Consider the following 22,448-nt stretch of genomic DNA (forward strand, 5'->3'; position numbering starts at 1 on the left):
CCACACGATCACACCCACAGACATTACTTGGCAAAATAGATAATGAAGTAAAGCAACTGGGTGACAGTAAATAACTGCTAAGGTGAACTCGGACTCCTTTTATTTTGGAAACAGTACTGCATGCCATTAATTATGGGCAAGGCGAAACAAGAGCGCACCTTCAGGGGGGATACTTAGCGAAGCAGAACATGATGGCGCCAGAACTCTTCTCTCCAGCAAAAGGAGGATGCACAGGAGGGAGTTACAAAATGCTCAGACTGGAACCTTAACACTGCCTGAAACACTTAGCTCATCAATAAATTCGTCTCCCTAACATGTGTGTACACTTGATTAAAAGCAAATATCCTGAGAAAAAGAGGGATTTACTACTTTCAGCACAGATGTAAAAATATGTCTGTGTATTTCTGTATGAAACAAGTGAATGAACAATAAAATCCTTGCTCTGTGTTTGTAAGAGGCCAATTGTCTTTAATATGAAAGAGAATAGCACAGGTTTTAGCTTTTGCAGAGTTTTTTATTTATTTTCTCATGACCATTGTTGATAGCAGTATCAGTTTTGTTTATATTTTTAAATTAACAAATAATCACCCAGTTTCAGAGATCTGCAAGAAAGGAACTCCTACCCGGAGCATGGGGAGACAGCTGTGTTTACAACAATGTCATCAGTACTTTTCTGTCAGTAACTAATAGATCTCTTCAAGACTCAGCAGTCTGGTGGTCTGGACACGCTACAGCGAGAACTAACCCATGAGAGGCCAAGCCCAGAGATGTTATTCATCTGCCTGCGCTTCACAGAGACCTGGCAGAACAGAGCCACACTGCATTTCCAGGGTACAGCTCAAGGGGAAGGGCTCCTGTAGAAGACAAATTAAGCTGTCACAGCAGGGGACCAGAGTGACAGCAGGAGCAGGTCCGGCTTTTTGCTATCGAATGAACGTGACTTCCCTAACAGGCAACATGGAGAATGGAGAGATTCCCCCTGCCATGACTCCCTTCTGCGTGGTTTAACCCAAACAGAAGTAACCCGGTCAGAGTAGCCATGAAGAAGCCCATTCAAAACGCAAATGCTATATTCTGTTCTGCACATGTCTCTGACCGCCAATTGCCTCTTAACCCCAGTGTAAGAGCAGCACGCAATGTTGTTGTCAGGCTGATACAACACACAGCTTCGATTTCCAAGCTGGGGATGCTGAGCAAATGAACAATTCCATATACTCCCAGAAGAAGCTAAATTATTCGTTCAGAACACCTTATTTTTATGTATTTTTGCATTCAAATTCTGTTTTCACCTGTTTGCATGAGTGCCAAAATGAAAGCCTCCACTTGCTCTGTTTTCTATTTATACATTAAATTTTTCCACCCAGTAGAATGCACCTCTCTGCTGCTTCCACAAAAATCTTGTCAACAACCCACAATTAATGATACCATGTATTATTTCACTGAGATGAAGTAATACCATACGCCTCCCTAACATTTTAAATAAATGCCCACCATGCAGCACAAGGAGGAAATGTGTGTAAGGCCAGCATCTGCTAAATCACAAGATTTATTATAACATCCCTATTGGAAATACTTCCCCATTCTGAAGAGGTTTGGCAGAAGGCATCCCAAGGAAAAAAAAAAAGAGGACAGAGTTGTCAGAAAGGCTCCTTAATTCCATACAGGAGTTTGCACATGTTCCCATTTTTCAGGGTCACTTCAAAGGCTTTGCTTCCTACCTTGTTGGAAAGAAGGCATAAGAGAGAGACCACTTCACTGCTTCTTTTTCTCATTTCATTAACAGCTGCTATGAAGGGCACTCGGGATGATGAGTGGAATTATTATACACTATTATACGCCCTTTTGTCCAACGCCAGACACAGGCTGCTCAGGCTGCGCAAGGGTTACAGTACATGGCCAAGGACATGCAAGTTTCAAGTGCTGCCTTCTTTCCCGTATGACACTTCAAGAAAGTAGGACAAAAGGTACCTAGATCCCTCCACTCAGGAATTGTTTCCATATACCACAACAAAAGGCTCTTGATACAATATAATTTTCAAACTAGCTATCTAATTCAATGACTTTGCTGGAGTTTCTGTGTAACTTCAGTTCATGTTGATGGAGGAGGTAGGGGTAGCTGCTTGAAGAATTACATCCCTAAATGCAAAGAGGAAAATGTGCATCTTAAAGACATAGATTTCATGTGAAAAAATATGAAATGACAACCCTTGTTGTCTTCAGCAGCCTCCAAACTCCCAACAACTCCAAAAGAGGGGTTTATTTTTCATTTAAAGGGTCTCAGGACCCTACCACTCACCTTCCAGGTCTATCACATTTCATGTGTGACACACAGGCCATTCCAGAATAGGATAATAACATTTCCTAACATGCCTCTGTCTCATCTAATTAGACTGAGTGGTTCATGGAAGTCTCTCTTGAGGTTTGGGTAGAGAGCTTGGAACAACAGAGTTGTGATTACTACTGACACTTCTTGTGAAGAAAAGGTAATGCAAGAAATACACTTGCAAGAAATCTACAAGAATTTGTAGAGAAAAAAAAAATGTAGTTTAAACATCTAGAGCATCTACTACTGCTTCCCACTACAACTGAGTATGTGGGGACTCAGTAGTTGTGGCAATGTAGTAATGGTACTAATGTAGTACCAAAAAAATAAACATCTGTTTTCAAGGACCCCAAATGGTGCCAACGTGACCCTTACTTAGACTGAAGTCCACTCTCAATCTTCAGAATCATTTAAGAGCATTAATAACCATTTGGTTTTGTCATGTTTAGGGCAAGAGAGGCAGAGGATGTAACAATGACTTTGCCCAAGGTTGCACAAGAACTCAAACCGCCAAGGGAAGGACAGAACTCAGGTGCTTCATCCCTAATAAACTGCCTGGCTCTCTAAATCATGTTTTATATTGCCATTTCCTATGTACACTGGGGCACAGCAAACCCGTTAATTTACTAACAACTGTTAGTAAACATTTCCCTGTAACATTTCCCCAGTTACCAGCTAATGTTTCATTTGAAAACCGAAGCTTTTATTGACAAAGCCATTTAAAACAGAAAATGAATCATGCAAACCTGCAAACAGGAGGAGAAGAGTAATCCGCATAAGAATTACACAGGGGTGTTTCCAACCATGAGAGAGTAGGGCTGAGGAGACGTTCCACAGCAAGGCTAGCGGGGAAGGAGAGATTTCACCCTTAACTGGAAGCAGCTGTCGTAACCTGCCTAACCCCATTGGAATGCATGTGTCGGGGCTGCCTCTCGCTAGGGCTCTGGCACGAGGACCGTGGCAGCTTTCCTGTGGGCAGGCAGCTAACTCACAATTCCGGTATTTTATCCCAAAAGAAGTTACCATGGAGATTGGCATGAAAATGGCAATAGGCCAGCCAGATAGAGAGGGAAAAGTGCGGCAGGCAGATAGTCCAGCGCTTTTAATAATCTGGCTGAGATCCCCAGCTCCTCCGGACAGGCGCTGGGCTTTCCGTGGAGCTCAGCTCCATCTCTCCTATAGCAGCAGCCTATCAAACAAGTTTTGATGGAGTTGGTAAATGCCAGCCATTAAAAGTAATCTATCACAGCTCATGAACACCCAGTTAACAGGCATCATATTGCTTAATACGTATCTACGTGTACAAAAGTTGTTAAAAGCAGTGTTAAAACGACACAGTAAAGGTAGATGTTTATTTCCCAGGACAAAGCATAGAATGCAAACAGCTTTCCAAGAGAGTGTCTTCTCTTTTTTTTTTTTTGCTGTTTGTTTTTTTTTGTTTGTTGGTTTGTTTTTTAAACAAAATAACATTGATCAAATATTGTTCTACAATTCCCTACATGCAAGAGTGATCTAAATTTTTCAGGAAATTAGGAAAAAGCTCTGATGTATTATGGGTGGTAGTTTACATTTCTATTTATTCCTGTGCACTTTAGGAAGCACTGGTGGGAGCAGCAGGTCTTCAGAGTTCGGCTTTCCATGGGAAGAATCTGAATGAATAGTCTCCTCCAAAGACTTGTGAATAGTTTAAGCAAACCATAATATGCATGGTGGTGAGGCAGAGGAAGGGAGGAGATGCCATTCCCACCCAGAGGTACCGGGAGCCTGCAGAGTGCTGGGTGCAGGCTCTGGCATCTGGAATTCATTGAACCTGAGGGCTGAAATGCTCTCCCCATCCCATCCTATCCAGACACCACTCTTCAGAAAACGTTTATGTAACGCTTAAGGCTTTGCCCAGAATAACAATAAAACCTATCAGAAAAAAAAAAAAAGAAAAAAAAAAAAAGGGCTCAAGATGAGACGAACTTCCATGTTTTTTGTTTTGTTTTGTTTTCTGCGCTTTCCCCTTTTTTTTATTTTTCCTAGACGAAGGCAGAGCTGATGAACTGCAGGCTCCCTGCTGCTGAGTTTAGCCAACAAGCACTATAGGATTCCAACACGCATTTCTGTTTTTCAGACCCATTGTGAACTTTATGGACCATGTTCTTCCTCCATCCACAGGGCAAATGTTCCAGAAGTGATTCACAAGCCCTGCCAGTCGGTACCAAAACATGCTCCCCTGAGCTGGTTAATTTAAGGCTGGAATTAGTCTCTTTGTGCTGACAACCTTTTTATGAAGGCAGCATAATCCCACAGAGCACTTACTGCAAGCATTTCAAATCCTGGAGTTTTATAGTGTTACTTTTTACAACATATGTGTATATTTGAGAGGTTTCTTTGATACATTCCTTTACCGCAGTACAAAGCATAAAATACAAGCCACAGAGCTCCCAACTTATTGACATTGCTCCTTGCATTTGCGTACATAATGGCAACATAATTGAAATTGATTTGAAGTACAATTTACAGCATTAAATAAAATGTTGATTTTTAATACATTTCCAATTTTACTTTTGTACCACAGTGTAACTGCTGGAGTCTGTCTAGACAAAAAGGTAGTTCAGTCCAGTCATCTTTCTATAAACCACTGAAATAATGCCATCTATTTCTGCATGTGCGTCTCTGGAAAAAATAATAGAGTTTCTGACATTTCTGGAGATCCTAAAAAAGCCATAAGTGACATGCAAGTATTCTCCATAGAAAGTTCTGAGGTCAGATGAGGAAACCAAAGTATTTTAACAGACTGACTAGCTCCAGTTTGCATTTTATGACACTGAGTAACCATACATACCCTACAGTTTTACATCCCTACCTTAATTCCTCTTAAAACTCTCCTCGGAACCATAATAAAAGCTGTATGTCTACAGTGGCAGGGCTGGTCCTGAGAGCCCTTGACAGAAACCCATCAGTCACGGTCCCCAGTGATGTGCCTCTTCTTTTTAGAGGGCAACTTCACAGACAACAGGGTCTGCACAGCAGAGCAAGCAGCAAGTCAGGAGTGGGAAGTGCGGGAGCAGGCAGGAGCTACTTCTGTTCCTTTTGCCCCCAAATAAAGTATGCTGAGACTACACCCCAATTTTAAAAAGGCCTTGCTTCTGTTCTCTTCCCGTGTCTAAGATCTTCAACTTGATGTACCACAAAAGCTGCAATTTAAATTGTCCAGTAAACAAGACTAGATGGACAAGTCTTTCCTATGTAGCAAAGGGCATCAAATAGTCAGGAAGCAAACTGCCAATCTGATAATTCATTACATCTGGCTTCCAGAGGGGAAAAAAGATAAAATGGGTAAGCGGGAAGAAAAATATCCCATTCTTCAAGATAACAAATTGTTCTTTCCATCCTGAGTGGTCCAAATCAGGGTGAACTTTTATAAACTGAAGAAAACCAAAAAAAATGCAATTAAAAGTATGATTATGAACTCGTGAAAAAAAAATTATATGCTTTTACTAGCACATTTCTCTATAGAAAGATGCATTTTATACATGATTTTCTGAAAAGGTCAAAATAAGATATGTTTGGAGCAGTCAGAAGGGGAGAAGGACACGCACAGCCATGCAATACATTCACTATGTGCTCCTTGAACACCCATACAACAGTGTTGTCCCCTTGATAGCCAGATTTAGTAGCAACTTTCTCCTGCAAAAATATCAAAGCTTTCCTGCTTCATCTGATCAACAACATCCTGCCAAGAACAAAAAGGAGGGAGGAAATAATAAAATCCCCCGAAACCGCAGGTCCTGAAGCTCTTAGAATTAACAGCAAGTGCAATAATTGATCAAAAACTACCCTGAGAGAGAAATGAGTGCTCACAACCTTTGCCTACGGTCTCCCCTACTGCGACACACCTTAGGGTCTTAAAACCTCCCTAAGCACCTGTCAAACGTATCACCATGGCTTTAGTTCACTGCTTTCAGAGTGTTAAAAATTTTGAAAGCTAGGGGTTATTATTACTCACTTTTGTTTGCATGTACATACATAAGTGCACCTTTTAATGCCCTCCTGTCTGGGACTTCTAGAGATGTTATTTGGGACCATTTAGGACGTCTTCAGTGCACCTTGCACATTAAGTCTCCGCTGAAAAGACAACCGGATGAAAAAGAAGTTGCTACCAAAACAGAAGGAGAATTATTATGTCCAAAGAATTCCTTCTACCTTTTTATGCCCAAATACATTTCAGGACCTGTTCCTACCCTCTGACTCTCAAGCACCAATCCATGTACTGCCATAGACAGAATACAATGTAGGCAAAAAAGTATCACCATGGCAGAAAAGCCTCTCCATGAAAAATACCAGGCAGACATAGTTTTGTTCACAAGACAAATTTGCATATTAAAGGTTGTATTTATCAATATTTGATTTAAACGTCTGTGCCTGCACATTTATTGAACAAAGCCAGATGGGTGCAGGCAGTTGCACATCTGTATTCATTAACAGAAAGGGAGAGAGACATTCACAGACAGCCACAGCAAGAAATAGAGGAATGAAAAGTTATTTGCTTGGACTGTAAGCATTTTACCTCTGCTCATCAACAAAAATGGAGCCTTCCTCAGGCCTATGTTAATTCTTAACTTTAAGGACCCAAGTGCTTCAGTTAGGAGAGTACCTGATGCAATCAGCAGAGAAAGAGATGCTTGCAAAGGTGCTACAGCCCATTTAAGACATGATTAGGTAGACCTTTCCTCCTTCACCACAGAGGGAAACTACGATTCCTCAGCTGGATACATTTCAGCCTCAATATTTAACTGCTGAGAGCAAATCTGTGTTTATAGTGAACTAAAATGATAAAATGCCTTCTGTAGAGTGGGCTTAGATTGTCACAAATGCAATTCAGTTTTCAAGGATATTTTTAACATTAAGGATTGAAGCAAAAATTTCTACCTGCCCTTAAACACTGAAGTGCACTTTTTGACTGAAGCCTGGCTGCATTACTTACATAAGCATCACATGCAATGGAGGAAGATGTACAACCCAACTTCTCTTACATGCAGTCTCTACTGATGGAACCAAGATAAAACATGTTCTATAGGAATTCATCAGTTTACAGAATGAGGCCAATCATTTAGGGTGACCTAGCTTTAGATGCCAAATAACATTTAGACATACAAAAGAGCCACCAGTCTCAGAGCTACCATCAACAGGAGCAGATAACTGCTCACATCCATTTTTTCAGGAGCACATGAAGACTCTGGTCAACAAGGCTCACAGTTTTCAAGAAACTCAGTTTTAGAACAAAAATTAGCCATGAAACTCCTCCTAATTCCTAAGCACAGTGCACACTCAACTTTTAAAATCAAAGATGTTTTCTTGCTTAAATAAGGCTGAGTACTTCACAAAAATTAACAGTTTCATAAGTGCTGATCACCTGTACAGCTGAGGGCTGAGGAAGACAAGCAGATATCACCTATTAAAAGCAAAAATGAACAAATTAAATATTAGGAGAGAGGACTGAAACAGGCAGTGCACTTCAGTTCTGATAGAACACTCTAAAGAGGAGGACATGAGAACTGGGGGGAAGCGGCTACTCTGTTCTGCCAGCATATTGCAAATCAAAAATGAGTCTGGCATAAAACAAAAAGCATAGTGAGGAAAGCTCTTTTATATTTGCATCTTCCTTGCAGCACTTGCACATGCTTCCAAATTCAATGGGATAACAGGACCTCAGTGCAGGACTTACAGATAACAGGGCACCAGTAAGAGACATGACACCTGCCATTGCACTGAAAAACATGTCTTTTTGGGTAAATAGATGAGATCATAGAGCCCAAACCATGCTTGATTTACTCTGAGTGAGAAGAAAGATCTATGCCTTTCAGCCTAGGTAACTCCCACCAATAGCTCTGCTTCCTCGAAAGAGAATCATACACAAAAAAAAAAGTAACTGGATACCTTGCTGTGTGCAACAGAACTTAAAATTAAACACTGACATAATCGAGGAGTTTAGATCATAACAGTCTCCTGCCAGTTTGCAATATTATTCTTAAATCTGCCAGTAGAACGTGGAACAACATAAATATTGCATCAGTGCTTTGGAGCTTACAGCATGTTGCAACTTTGCTTCACAAGGAATATACTTCATGTACTCTCCAGTGGGAGCTGATAGTAATTCAGCAACCCACTGAAGTGCTTTGTGCTGAATAAAGGCAAATACCTTAATGCTAGAAGAAAGAAGTTACTTGTTACACACAGGTTATGGAATAAAATCATTCAGCTTCCTATTTCTGATTTGCTAGGACGGTTGTACTGAAAATGGTGTCTCAGCTCCAGCACTGTGCAGCAGGGACCGAGCAGGCAGCGCTGCCATGGGAATTGCCTTGCATCCAAGAACACTATCTCTGCAGAAAAGCCTTAGCTACTTATCTTGGTTGCTAATCACCACATCTGGGAACACAACAATGTGAGAGGAAAAGCTTCAGCTTTGTTCCAAAATCTTGAATACAAAATGGCAAAAAAAAAAAAAAAAAGCACCTTTAAAGATCTTTAAAACTCCTTCTTTACAATTATTTTCCTATGTCTTGTGAATAAAACACAAAGACAAAAACCCTGCTGATACCCCATGCTGCCTGAGAGTGCACATCTAATTTTGGAGGGAGGGGTGTTTCCATACACAGAATAAGTTATGCAGAGAGTCACAACCTGTGTCAGCTTCCCAAAACCACCTAGGTAGGCTTCACATTGCAGCGCCAAGGGCTGGGCAGGCTCCTCCTGCCTCCAGAAGGTCTGCTGGTCCCTCGGTGTCCCTCAGGTCCCAGAGGCTGCTCTGCCCACCAAATCTATGTGTGTGCCTCACTCCTTCCTCACATGCACTCTGCAGGAACCTGCTGAAAGCTTCACCCAGCTTGTGATTACACTGAAGTTTTAAATAGGCCGTCCTGACATCTCTGTTACACACACACACACACACACACACACACACACCTTGTCTCCTGATGAGGAAATTAAGAGCCAGATGAGGGGTGCTTGGGTGGCATTTCTCAAACAAGTTCGCAAAAGCTGCGTGTGAGGTTCTCCCGTAAATTGTCAAACCTCCAGCAACAGTGAAAATATTATATTTGCAGTTCTTTGAAATTATATGTTTTCACGTGGTGACCACACATGAAGTCTCTCATGGTCACACATGGCCACCAAGGCAGTACTTGAGGATGCCTTGTTTACCAGCACAATTTTATGGGCCTTTTACTGCCAGGAAACTGGGATGAGGAGAACTGGGGAAAGCAAAGTGTTTATGTAAGGGAAGAACATCTCTGAGCCTGTCAGGAGGCCAAGCCCTTCATGCCCAGTGGTCTTGGCCCTCCTATGGTTTTTGTTTGTTTCCTCATGGCTCTATTGGAACCCAGTATCTGCCCTTTCAGCAAGGGAGCACTTGCTTCGTAGGAGGAACCTGACAAAAACCCCAGGAAATACGGTTCCATTGCTGAGCAACTTCTTCAAGTCTCTTCCTAAGGAACGAGATTTGGTCTTGCTTTAGCTTAAGCCACAAGCATGTTTTTTACACAATGGTAAAGCCTGAGGAGTACCATAAAGGTACCTTTTATTCTGTAGTAGATGTCATAGCAGCTTCACCAGTCATCTTCTGCATTATTTGCTCTAGTAGCCAGCACAGTCTGGGAAAGAGGAGATGTTTCAGTCTGTTTTCATGTACTTAAGAACTGAAATGAAAATCACCCAGGCCCACTTTCCAACCGCTTTTCCAGCAGGAGTGGCCCCTGGGCACCACCGAGCCATGTGGAGCCTTTTCAGGCTGCAGCCTGCACCACCACAGCACTTAGAGGCAGCCACAAAGAGGAGGCACCTGGCAAGTCTTCATCTCAGACAACCAAGGAAAAGCAGATGGAGCAATGTCTTGTACTTACTATGCACTGAAAGCAAAACCCTTACCTAGTGCCAGGCCTTAGATCAGAGTAAAGTTACAGCTCCTGATTTGGCTAAAAAGAGAAACTCTCATGCATTTTAATAATTCAGCTCTCTACAGCATGTCATGGTAGATGAAATCACATATATTCCCTTTCCAGAGTGCTTTTAGTTGCTTGTAAATTTTGAGCGTTGATTAGACCAAAGTCAAGGCCTCAGTTCCTGCACAGGAGAGGCAGACCATCACCAGACTGGGCCATAAAGCTGCCCCTGTCCCAACACCTTTTCTCCTCTATATTGCAGGACAGCCACATCTTGGCTAGAAGCACCTGGAGGTGGCAAGTGAGCATTGCTCAGCCAAGGCACTGCCCCTGTCATGAAGTGACCTGACAGGCAACCGGTTGTCCGCCATTGCTCTCAGAGAAGGTGGGGATCCCCTGAAGGTGCTTCAGCAGTTCCTTATAGATTTGACACCACAAGACTGGCTGCTTTGACTGAAGGATCAAGACCAAAACACTAGGCTTGGCCAATTTTTAATTTCCTCAGCAGGGCTTCTCCAGCCCTTCCTGCTGTAACCAAAGCGAAACCTGTCTCCACTTCTTCAGCGGCTCCAGCTGCTGCAAAAGCTCTTTTCCTCTTTCTGTCACCATTCACAACTGCCTTGTCCTACACAGTCCATGAGTATATAGGTAATTAAATACAAAAAGATTTCCAAATTTAAAATGGGAAATTCTAAAGGAGTCTTTACTACCTTTGATAGTCAAAAAAACAGTCAGGTTTTCTTCTTTTAAGTAAATCACTCCAGAGCAAACAAAGTGCTTATTTGGTTTTAAGCCAAGCACACAGATAACCTTTCTGCAATATCCTGTGAACACCTGAGATTTCACCTGTGAACACACTGATTTCAACTCTTTTCTCCCCCCTTGCCTACACTGGATATAGTCAAACACCTCTTGCTTCAGGCCTGTATCTGACACAGACCCGTAGTGTCACAAATAACTTTGCATGTAAGGAAAAAAGAAACAATGATTCTGTGAACGACTTGTTCCCTCAAAATATCTATATACTTGAGTAGTAGAACAAATCAGCTATCCTCAGATTAAGAGAAAAGTTACTTAATTTCATGCCAGTTAAGGAAGCTGTCCACATGAAACACTTTGGTTTCCTGCACACACACATTCAGTGCCTTACCACTAGCAATTCACTACTAAGCTACTGAGGGCTCACAAACCCAAACTGCTCATCTCCACAGGACAAGACAAAAAAAAATATCCTCAGCTAAAATTCTCCCCCTTGGGTGGGGGGGTAATGGCATGAATGGCAGACCATGGCAAAGCCCTTTATATTAGAGGACAGATCCCACCACTCTCCCGCAAGCAAAACTCCCACATGGAGCTCAGCATGCACAGAGTCCAGGGTCAAGTTTTGTTCTATTTTTTGTATAGAAATTGCTTGGAGCAAGGGTCCCTTATCTGTGCTTTTGACAAATGTGATTTGCCATTAAACTATACCAAGGCTCGTGTGCTTCTCTCTGCTTCAACAACTTTTTAAGTCTTTATACCCTGGAAATAAGAAATGTACACAGTGTGTGTTGTAATCAACATCACGGGAAAATTCTGTTCCACTTTACACACAGCTCAGCCAGTGTCGTCATAAAAAGAGATATTTGGCGTAGACAGGTAAATAGATAGCTGTAGATAATAGATCTATAATCTCTGTTTGTGGATGCAGGAAACCCTAGATCTAGCTCCCTCTTTCATCTCAGGAAGAAACAGCTAGGCAAATGCTTGGCAGTAGGGCAATTTGTAGTTTAAACAACATATACCATCCGTAAACACAATTCCTACCTGAGAAAATCCCATACTGTGAACTGACTGACATATCTTCTGAGGTCATTTTAAAAGCTACTTTTGTCCTATGGGTTTATTTTGTTGTAGAGTTGTTCTTTAATCTCCCAGTACCTATACATCAAGACCTTGTACCATCTGTCAGTTAGCTGATGGGCTGAGGCAGCGTGATGGAGAGTACAAAGTGATGAGATTTCACTGCCTCTTGTCAGTCACTGGGAGGGGATGTGTGATTTTTCCCTGGTGGAGCATATAATGAAAGGTTGCCCACTGCCACATACTTGAGGCAGGCAGCATGATGATGAGCTTCTCTGAATCTCCAACAATTTCAGCACACATTAAGGACTTTGGACATCAATGCAAGAATGTATCCAAACCGCTAAAAATGTCATAGCTATCAACAAAACTCACTCAGGGATGAGGGAAGAAGCCATAGCTGAAGAAATGTCCAGAGCTAAGCCTGTGCAAACCTCATGAAGTCCAATGAGGCCAAGTGCAAAGTCCTGTACATGGATTAGGGCAATCCCAAGTACAAATACAGGCTGGGCAGAGAACAGATTGAGAGCAGCCCTGAGAAGAAGGGCTTGGGGGTGCTGGTTGATAAGAAGCTCAATGTGGTCTGGCAATGTGAACTTGCAGCCCAGAAAGTCAACCATATCCTGGGCTGCATTAAAAGAAGCATGGCCAGTAGTTCGAAGGAGGTGATTCTGGCCCTCTACTCTGCCCTCATGAGACCCCACCTGGAGTACTGTGTTCAGCTCCAGGGCCCACAACATAAGGAAGACATGAACCTGTTGGAGAGGGTCCAAAGGAAGGCCATTAATATGATCAGAGGACTGGAACACCTCTCCTATGAAGACAGGCTGAGAGAGTTGGGGTTGTTCAGCCTGGAGAAGAGAAGGCTCCAGGGAGGCATTATAGCAGCCTTCCAGTTCCTAAACGGGTTCTGCAAGAAAGCTGGAGAGGGACTTATTACGAGAGCATGCAGTGATAGGACAAGAAGTAATGGCTTTAAACTGAAAGAGGGTAGATTTAGATTAGATATAAGGAGGAAATTCTTCACCATTAAGATGGTGAGGCACTGGAACAGGCTGCCCAGAGAAGCTGTGGATGCCTCATCCATGGGAAGCGTTCAAGGGCAGGCTGGATGGCACTTTGAGCAACCTGGTGTGGTGGAAGGTGTCCCTGCCCACAGCAGGGAGGTTGCTACTGGGTGATCTTTAAGGTCTCTTCCAACCAAAACACTAAACTCATGACTCTAAGCAAGAATTTTGGAGAACTGGCCTAGCCTCTTCTGAAGCTATATGAGACCTTATTTCCCTTTTAATTGTCATTATTTGGTGTTAATAAGTGAGGAATTTAAAATAGTTCATTGCCAGTTAAACACACAGAACAGTCTTCCGTTCCAAACTGCTGAGGTTTCAAGCCGCAGATGTTCTCCCCTGCTACAATTAATTCTAAAGAGCCTGATGGTGCCAGGACCCTTAGCGCTTGCTTGGCTTATCATTACTTCTATAGATTACATTCATGAAAACAGAGCAGGGCAGTCTAAACGAACTGCTTTCCTAGGAGCAAACACAAGCAGTGACGCTGCTTGCCACAAAAGGAAGGATTTTCAGTTATCTTTTTGGCATGTGATGTGTTTTCTCTTCTCAGACCTAAGCAACCTGAAGTTTCCTATGCTGAGGCAGTCTACATTTCCAGAGTCCACCAGCTGACATATAGGATTCCGTGGTTATAAAGACAGATTGAATAAAGCATATTTGGAAATGCAGTACTCCAGCCAGAGCTCTGGGAAACATTTGAGCCCAATGCCTCAAAGCTACAAGGGCAGAAAAAAGGGGACAGGTGTAGAATTAAGTTGAACACAGAGTTCTCGGTTCTGCAGTTGCCGAAGTGAATGGAAGGAATGTAAAAAGGTAAGGGATTTATTTCAACCACGATCTCATTCCCTCTATCTTCCTGCTAATGTGCACAAGAATTTTGCAGTTTTGCTTTTCCATGGCTGCTGTTTCCATGGGCACAGAGGTGGTACTGGTTTGCAGAAATGCAACTCCTCTGGCTGTCCACAAAAGGCAATGGATATTTCTATCAATCAATATTACTACACCGGTAGTCACTAGTGTCTCCATATAAAGCTACAGACCCTCCCCTCCAAAAAACATCTGAAAAGGCAGCATGCTAGTTCTGTCAGTAGTGGTAAATTCATTTAGACACAAGCACAGAAAGGACCAATTTGTGCTTTATTTTTGCATGGCTTTGAGTGCTTGCTTTCTAAGGCACCCACATAGACCACAACATATGGCATACAGCTTTTGCAAATATCACACTGGGTGGGGGACAACACATTGAGGGAGTTCACTGGTGATGTGGCTTTTCTGTAACATCTCCAGAAACCAAGATCAGTGGCCTTGTTCTTCTCGCTGTCTAAGATGGTACAATGACATGTACTGCTTTTGTAGAAGAAACATCTGTGTCGCTTTTGTTTGCTAAGTGTATACAAGCAGCTTCATGTCATCATATGGGTGCACAGGCAATTAATCCTGGCATTTCCATTACCTCATGCAACAAAAGCGAGACCAGGCTGTTTCTGCAATGTTACACTTGCAGGTCAAGCCAAACTTAACCTATCAGATCTGAAGTATGTTTGTACTTTATTTTGACTCATCCATTACCAGTGGTGAAAGCATCCTAGTTTCACAGCTAATTTGATTTTAAATTTGTCCTCATTCACATTCCCTTGCAGATCAAGTCACTTCAATACACATCCTTTGACAGGACTTATTTCATGACTAAAGATTGCCAAACATTTAAATGCTCATGAGAAAATATGCCTTCTTTCAGATGATGCCCATTTTAGATAGTGATAACTTCTACCTACTTTTTACCATTTGATGGCTTTTCTTAAAACACCCTCATACTCCAGCACCATGCAATTGCAGGAAAAAAACTTTTTTTTTAGTCTATGAGTAGAAAATCAAATGACTCAAAGTCACAAGCAAATATAAGACCTTATCTACCTTAGATTGAAGAGCTGTGTGAGATTTTGAGGGGAGGGGAATGGCCATGTGATTTCCAATTGCTGTGCCTGGTTTTCCTCAGAAGGGAAAACTGTGTTTTCACCACCTGGGCCAAGTTACATGTGGCTGCAGCTTTGCTGCTGCAGCACCTGGGCTAAGGAGGTGAGGTAAACTGGAACCTCCTGCTGCCACTGCAGGGCAGGTGTCATCTAAGACTAAATTTAGAAACCAAACCCAGAGCATTCAAAACTAGATAGAGTTTTCTGGCAACATCAGTGATAATTACTCTAAAGTAGGCTTTTTTTTTTTTTGTAGCAATGTTCTTCAAATTGTTTATAAATGATGTTGAATTTATGCTCTAAGGTGGGGAAATGAAATACCCACTACCATTTCTCTGTACATATGAAGAGCACGCTTTCATACTTGCAGTAGTGGTTGTACAAGAGATGGTGGGAGCTCTCTGCCTTTGATGTCGTCTTAATGAACTCAGCATAATTGCCTTTGTGAAACAATGGCAAAGAGCACAGCAGTACTTAAATACAGCTCCACTAAAGCAAGGGCTGCTCTGGTAGTGTGCCAGCTTCCCATCTCCAGGTCCTTCATAACCCTGTCTCTTCCTCTTTTCAACACACTCCCTTTTTTCTTCAAACTCCAAGGCCAGGATCACAGCCAATGTAAAATGATGCAGCCTCGTGTGATATTTACCAAGTCATCAGTCCAGAAAAGAAGAGACATAAGCATATCGCAGCCTTCTCCATGTTCCACACTCAGCTGTTGTGGCTGCCCAGCTCCCTCTGACACCCACCAGGCCCACGTAACAGGCGTGAGGTTCATCGGGTTCAGTATTGGTCTGCTGGGATGGGAACGGAAATTCTGCAGCTCTTGCGGCAACTTTCCAAAGCGAAACACTTTCTCTAATTAAATATGAAAAATTGATTAGCACAGCACTTGATTAATCTCTATGCTTATTTGATTCCACAGTTCAAGTTTTCAGTATTTTGCAATATTACAGGTTAGCAACACACAGCTGTATTGCACAGACTAATAAACTGAGCACAAGCAATATTTTGGGGTAACCACTTATTCATGAATGCTTGGTGATTACAGTATTACAAAGTGAATGTGACAGGAAAGTTACAGTGAAATCATGCCTCTGTTGAAAGCTAAATTCATACCTGAAAACATCTCTCTGAAGCTATGCACAGCAGGGTAGACTTGTCATACCTAATTTGGCAGTGATGGGCTTGGTTGATTGTGATTTAGAATTCAAATGTTCACTTTGTTAAGAGAAAAAAGAAGGTGAACTCTTTTAAACCTGGCAACTGAATTTAGATCCTTGAGTCTCATCAAAATAAAAGTGCCCTGGAATATGCTGCTCCCTTCATCTTTAATGGATTTCAAAGTGATTTCAATAGACTCCCTTACTGAGAAAGCAATGCACAACAAGTCTCATATGACATCCAGTGAAACCAGTGACTGGTTTTGTGCAGATCTGATGAGTACCAAAGAGCTGGGCTGGAAACGGTGGGTACCTTCACACTGTGACTCTTAATCCAGCTCTGACACTGCTTGCACCAACTGAAAGTCTTCTGATGAAGCCAAGATAATCTGAGATATACCATTACATGATCAGAATGATTGTTTGTCTTTAGACTTCTCTCTAAATCACCTACGACCTTTGCATGCTATATAAATAAATTACAACCAGTATTTTAGCTTCTTTCCGACATGGCCATTATAAGAATGTCACTGACATTTTAGTCAGGATATTCTATTTAGTTTGAAATATGATAGGAGCTTAATGAGGTTTTAACCAAAGAAAGGCAAATGCTTAGAAGCCTGAATCCAAATATATCTAGGAAAATTAAAGGAAATACCAATAAGGACTACAGAGAGCAAACTGATGGTACCTGATGTTGAGCACACCCTTATCTGGAGCTCTAACAAAAAGCAATAGCAGGAGGACTGCAGCAGTAAAGATTTTGCTCTGGCTGCAGTACATTTAGGGCAAGAATGAGTACCACAAGTAAGAACACAGTGACCGCAAACAATAAGTCCTTGGCTACAGGACCAGGCTCTCATGCAGCGGGGTAAGACAACATATCCTGCGGTAGATCTTCCTTCATCGGGCACCGGGTGATGCAAACCAGGGGATGAGCTGGATGTATCGCAGCACCAGCTGGGGCTTCCCAAGCACAGAGCCCTTGCCCTACCAGGGCAGAACTAAACACGGATGAAAATATTCTGTCTTCCCAGTCGCCTTTACCTAACACAAGGCAGGGTGCAGCAACCTCCATGTCTTTCCACTGTTGTACTCTTTCATTTTTTATGGCTTACTACAGTCTGAATTGCATAGTTCACCTAACAACAAGCTACTTCTTTTGTTTCTGCTTGCAAAAGCTGAATACAGAGGTCCTTCATACCATTAAATATCCATCAGTAAAACAACAGTGTAGTTAGTGAAGGATTAACATATTCAAAATATGAATCTGTTCTAAAGTTAATTAATTTCTAAGTACAAGTCACTCATATGACCGTTGGTTAGAACAATCTAAGAGCCATGCTTGAGCAGCATAAATCAAATTGAACTAAATTAAAAACCAATTCTGAAGCTGTGTTTTGAAGTGGTGCCCCCATAAACCTGTACAAATTATGAAAACTAGGAATTAGGAACAAAATTCTGACTTGACATTCTTTTCTTAATTTGAGTTTAACTGGATTACACATGAGTTACTAATTGCTGTTTCTAGTGACCCATGGTGATAATATGAGCTCTGTATTACAATGACCTGACATTTAATTAGTTTGTATGAGCAGATTATGCAAAATTTTATCATAAAGTGATTTAAACTCATATTGCCCTTGGTAATGCAACATAGCAATAGCGAAGTCTGCGCATTGGTACAAACATAAAATTTCAAAGAGAATCCATTAAAAGAAAAGTCAATTGATTAAATGTAAAATGAAAACAAGCTCTGCGAAGTATTAGGTACTCGATTCTATTCATCCAAGCTTCAAAGTTTGTAATCATCAACTTGAACTATGTAAAACAAGTATTAGTCACACTTCAACTACCAAATAACTCAGTTTGTATAGTGCTTGCAATTCAGAAAGATCCAGAGAGAGCCACAAGACATTTATATGTGAGTTACAAAACCAGCTAGTCTAGAAATGGTTTTGTGTGGGAAGCATTTGCCTGACTGGTCCTCATATAGACTAACAGCAGCAATTTCGGCCACTTAAAACACCCCAAAAATGGGCAGAGGTATAAGCTGCATGGACATCACACTGCGAGAGGGAAAAAAGAAATCACGCCACGACAGAATATCTTCCCAACAGGCTGAGCATGTTCCTGAAGAGCTATTAGTAAGCTCAAACAACATAAAACAACTAGAAAGAGGCTCAGATGCCACTGAAGACCATGCACCACTTAATTTACTGCCATCCATCCCTGTACTATCTGATACAAACCCATAACAAAAAAGTTAGCCCTTTTGGGGCATGTTCTGATAGAAGATGAAATTTTGTTTTGAGATTTTAATATTTTATATTTTTTAAAGTTCTTAAAGTTTTATTAGAGGAGAGTATTGATTTGGAGAAATCCTATTCTTATATTGAAAGAACAATCTTTCCAGCGAAGAAGAATTTACATAGATAACAGAGTTCCTACAGGTTTCATCTTTACCTAATAACCTCTAAACTATGCTTCCTTGCTGAACCCTTTGATTGAGACTGTACAGGACTGCTTCTTCAAATTTTGGGCATCTCTACAGAGAAACAAGTCCAGGCTCCGGAGGAAATGCTTGCTTGTCTAGAACAGTATGGAGTAAGAAAGGGAGGCCAAATGCCAGTTTTGCAGCCAGCTATTAGGGACATGTTATGATGTTGCCAAATAACTGAGACAGTGGTTGAGCAATAACCCAAGGCTTGTGATTGGAAAACAGATGCTGATCTTTGGTATGGAAAAGTGAGTGATCAGATGGGTCAGACCGTGCTGAGGAACAATAACTTCATTTTTGTTTCTTCTGTGCCTGGAAGGAACATTTGATCTGCAGGCCCTTCCTGGCAAGGCTCACACAGCAACCCCCTCACAGGGGCCAATCTGATGTAACCTGAAACATTTGGCTTAGTAAATCTCCAAGGAAAAATTTCCACTTCACATTTGTATTTCTCAGGTATGTGTGTGCATATCTTTCTAGTTTCAGACATCCATCAACGTTCACAAATGAACATACACTTCCAAAAATTATCATTCCTGATGACCCTATTGACCTTATGTCTGTCAGAATCCATCAAAATACTCAGAACACAAGAGCAGCCAGTGTAATTTGAAAAGGACATGAGTACTTGGTAGTGTCCACTGGTTCCTCCAAAACACAGAAACCAATTGTCTGTAAATCCAGTGCATTGCTTACACCTAGGAAGCTTTTTCCAGGACAAAGTGTGGCACACCCTGCACTTGTTACCTGTAAGTTATGTACCGGCTGCTCTCATACCTCTGTGCCATTGCTGCCGGCTGGGCACAGAGCTGGGCTCCTGCCCCAGCAGACTGTTCCTTTCATCAATGCTTCGTATGAGTGCACTTCTGCAGTCTGGGCTGCAGGATTGCAGCTGCTGCACCACAGGTTGGTACCTCTCTCCCAAACCAGCTCCAACACACCTTAGCAGCACCCCAGAGGCTATCTTGCCTCCAGCAGGGCTTACTCTGTTGGCCTTGGTGGCAGCCATCCCAGGCTAGAGCTGCCCTCTCTAAGTATTTTATCGCTTTTCAGCACTGTAGCCACCCAGCCCCTTACTGCGTCTGGTAAAGGAGAGCTGATCTTACACGAATTAAATACATTTTTGAGTTAGTCTCATCTACAGCCTCTGGAGAAGAGAAAACAAAAAACCAAGAGCCTCCATGTCACAGATCACTGCGGCCATATAGTTTTCCATAGCCACCTGCCCCGTACCAGGAGAATTTAACTTCGCCCAAGGAAAACGCAATAAACAAAAAACCTGCAAGAACTCATGCACTCATTTGCCATTACTCTTAGAAGTAGAAGGGTGCTTTGCTCCTTTGCCCTTACTCTTGCAAAGATGTCTGTACTTCACTGAGTCAAGACTGGTAATTTCCAAACCATCTACTGGGAACACCATATCAAAGCCATCCATTTTGCATTAAATATTAAGTCTTTTAAACATATCACCGTCTTTGAAAACTATACCAAGTGTATATCTGCAAATTGTTTGTAATATTTGAAATCTACCCTACAGCCTGAGCTTGAAAATTGCAGATAGCCTAAGTCTACCTCTATTACTCACTGACTTCAACGAGACTATTCATGCAAAAGGTTCAAGGCAGTTATAGGGCTTTCACTAATATGTATGTACATTTATCTTCCTACTTTTAAAAATGAAGAGGGATTTTGGAATTAGCATGAAGCCCATAAAGTGCGTAAAGATTTTTTTTTAAACTAGTACCAAAGCGCAATCATGCTGGAAGAAGCTGACAAATTTCAGCAGCTCTTTTTCATTAAAGTGCATTACTTTAAACAAAACCCCCCCAGGCAAGCTCTGTAAGAAGTTTGCCATGATGGGAATATACTCATGTGAAAGAAATATAGTACAATCTAGCACATTCATAGAAACGTCACTTTTAAATATAAAGTCCATTATTCATTATTAAAAGGAACGGATACATATGTGAGAAAAACACCCATCTTGTGGCTACATGCCTGGCAGCAGCTTATATTCTTTGCAGAGTATTTTACATCCAACAATAAACGTGAAAGAGACATGTATATATCTAGCTTTTAGGATGTTTCTTCAGGTTTATAGTCATTGGGAAACAGTTGTTTCTGATTCAAGAAGAAAAAAAAGCCACATTTATCACATAAGTTAGAGCACCAGGAAATTCAAAGATGTGGGAGCACTGGACAAGTTGAAACACAAACAGCAGCGGCTGCATTAGGCTGTACGACACGTGGTACCCCTGATAACAGAGGAGCATTGTCAAGAGTTTGGTGAAACAGATTTCATAAAGTGGCATAAGTCTGATTTCATTAGAGTTACAGCGGTTTATGACACGAAGTATTGCCTCAGCATTTTGTGAGGGATTAGTTTGGTCTCCAGTTTGAAAGCAGACAGAGACATAGATGGATATTAATAGCACTGATGCACAAGCAAGTTATCAGAGTGCATCTATGTTAATTGCTGTTGTATTTCTTAGCCCATAGCAGGACAGTGCAAACATTGAAAAAGTCCCTTGTGCCAGAGAATCTATGTTTAACCAAGGTTAAGACTCAGACTTTTCTTCTGCAGGATATTCCCACTGTTAAAATTTCCAAATGACAGATGTTCTGAAGTTTTGCCTAGTAAAGGATTCCATTAATATTTTTAAGGCTTTTTTTTCCCCCTGAAATTGGACGGGTGGCAGCTCCTTAAGCCCCAATAGTCCTTTCCAGCTGTGCAGTGTGACATGGCTTGGAAACTGGTAGTAGTGGTTTTGGTTCCAGAAGTTTCTCAAAACATGCTGCCTTGAAGTGTGGCAATTTCAACATGTCAGAGTTTTTTCTTTCCCCCCAACAACAAAAGGAAACTCATACATGGGGAATGGAGAGAGAGTAGAAAGAGACAGAAGTCACTGTAGATTGTTTGCTCCCATCCCAGCTGGAAGGAAAACTTAAATGTAAATATTTTTTTGGTGCACCTGGCATGATGGAAGGCCTGATGATGATGAGGTTGATTCTGCAGCCATTATCTTCAGAGTTGAACTAGTTGGTTGAATTAAGAGCTGAACTGTGGTTGAACTACTTGAAGACCCACTTGCACAAGGTTTACATATGTGAAAACATACTAGAAGTGAATTGTATATTGCTTTGCACACAAGATAGTATAACAGGGCAAGACTAATCACCAGAAAACCCTGCTTCTGCAATACCATACACCAACAGGTTTTAGTCGGGGCCTCTGTTAAAGTTGGCAGCAGCTTTTGCTGGGGTAGGAGTACCAGACCAGACTTAGCAGGTGATGCACAGAGGAATCAGGCTGGCTTCTGAGGACACATGAGGCACTAGACTCAAAAGGTCATTTTGAGCAGTTGCAGAGAGCCAGCAAAAGATCCATTTGCTTCAGTAACATGAATTAGGTTCAAAACATCTAACCACCCAGCCACCTTACTCTGCTGCCTTCAGGAAGTTGTTACTCAGCTTACAAAGGTGGCCTGTCCAACATTTCCAGTGCTTGGCTTTACAATGTCCCAGTGCAGCCTGCATTCAACCACCTCTGTGATAATACAGACCATTGTGTAGTATGTCACCAGACCTTATCTTTCAGAGTACATGGGCTGAATATGTGTGATGAAGTTTGGACATTCCTGTTTGGTATGGT

At 41.7% G+C, this 22,448-nt stretch overlaps 1 protein-coding gene across 3 annotated transcripts in view; it reads right to left on the reverse strand.

Annotated features, from left to right (window-relative positions):
* The window catches only part of RBMS3 (RNA binding motif single stranded interacting protein 3), a gene marked incomplete at its 3' end in the record, with an annotated part of 709,654 nt that overhangs the window by 531,631 nt on the left and 155,575 nt on the right, over positions 1–22,448 (reverse strand). The window lies entirely within an intron of this gene.

Source organism: Streptopelia decaocto, assembly GCF_964273445.1.
Source record: "Streptopelia decaocto genome assembly, chromosome: 2".
Taxonomy (NCBI): domain Eukaryota; kingdom Metazoa; phylum Chordata; class Aves; order Columbiformes; family Columbidae; genus Streptopelia; species Streptopelia decaocto.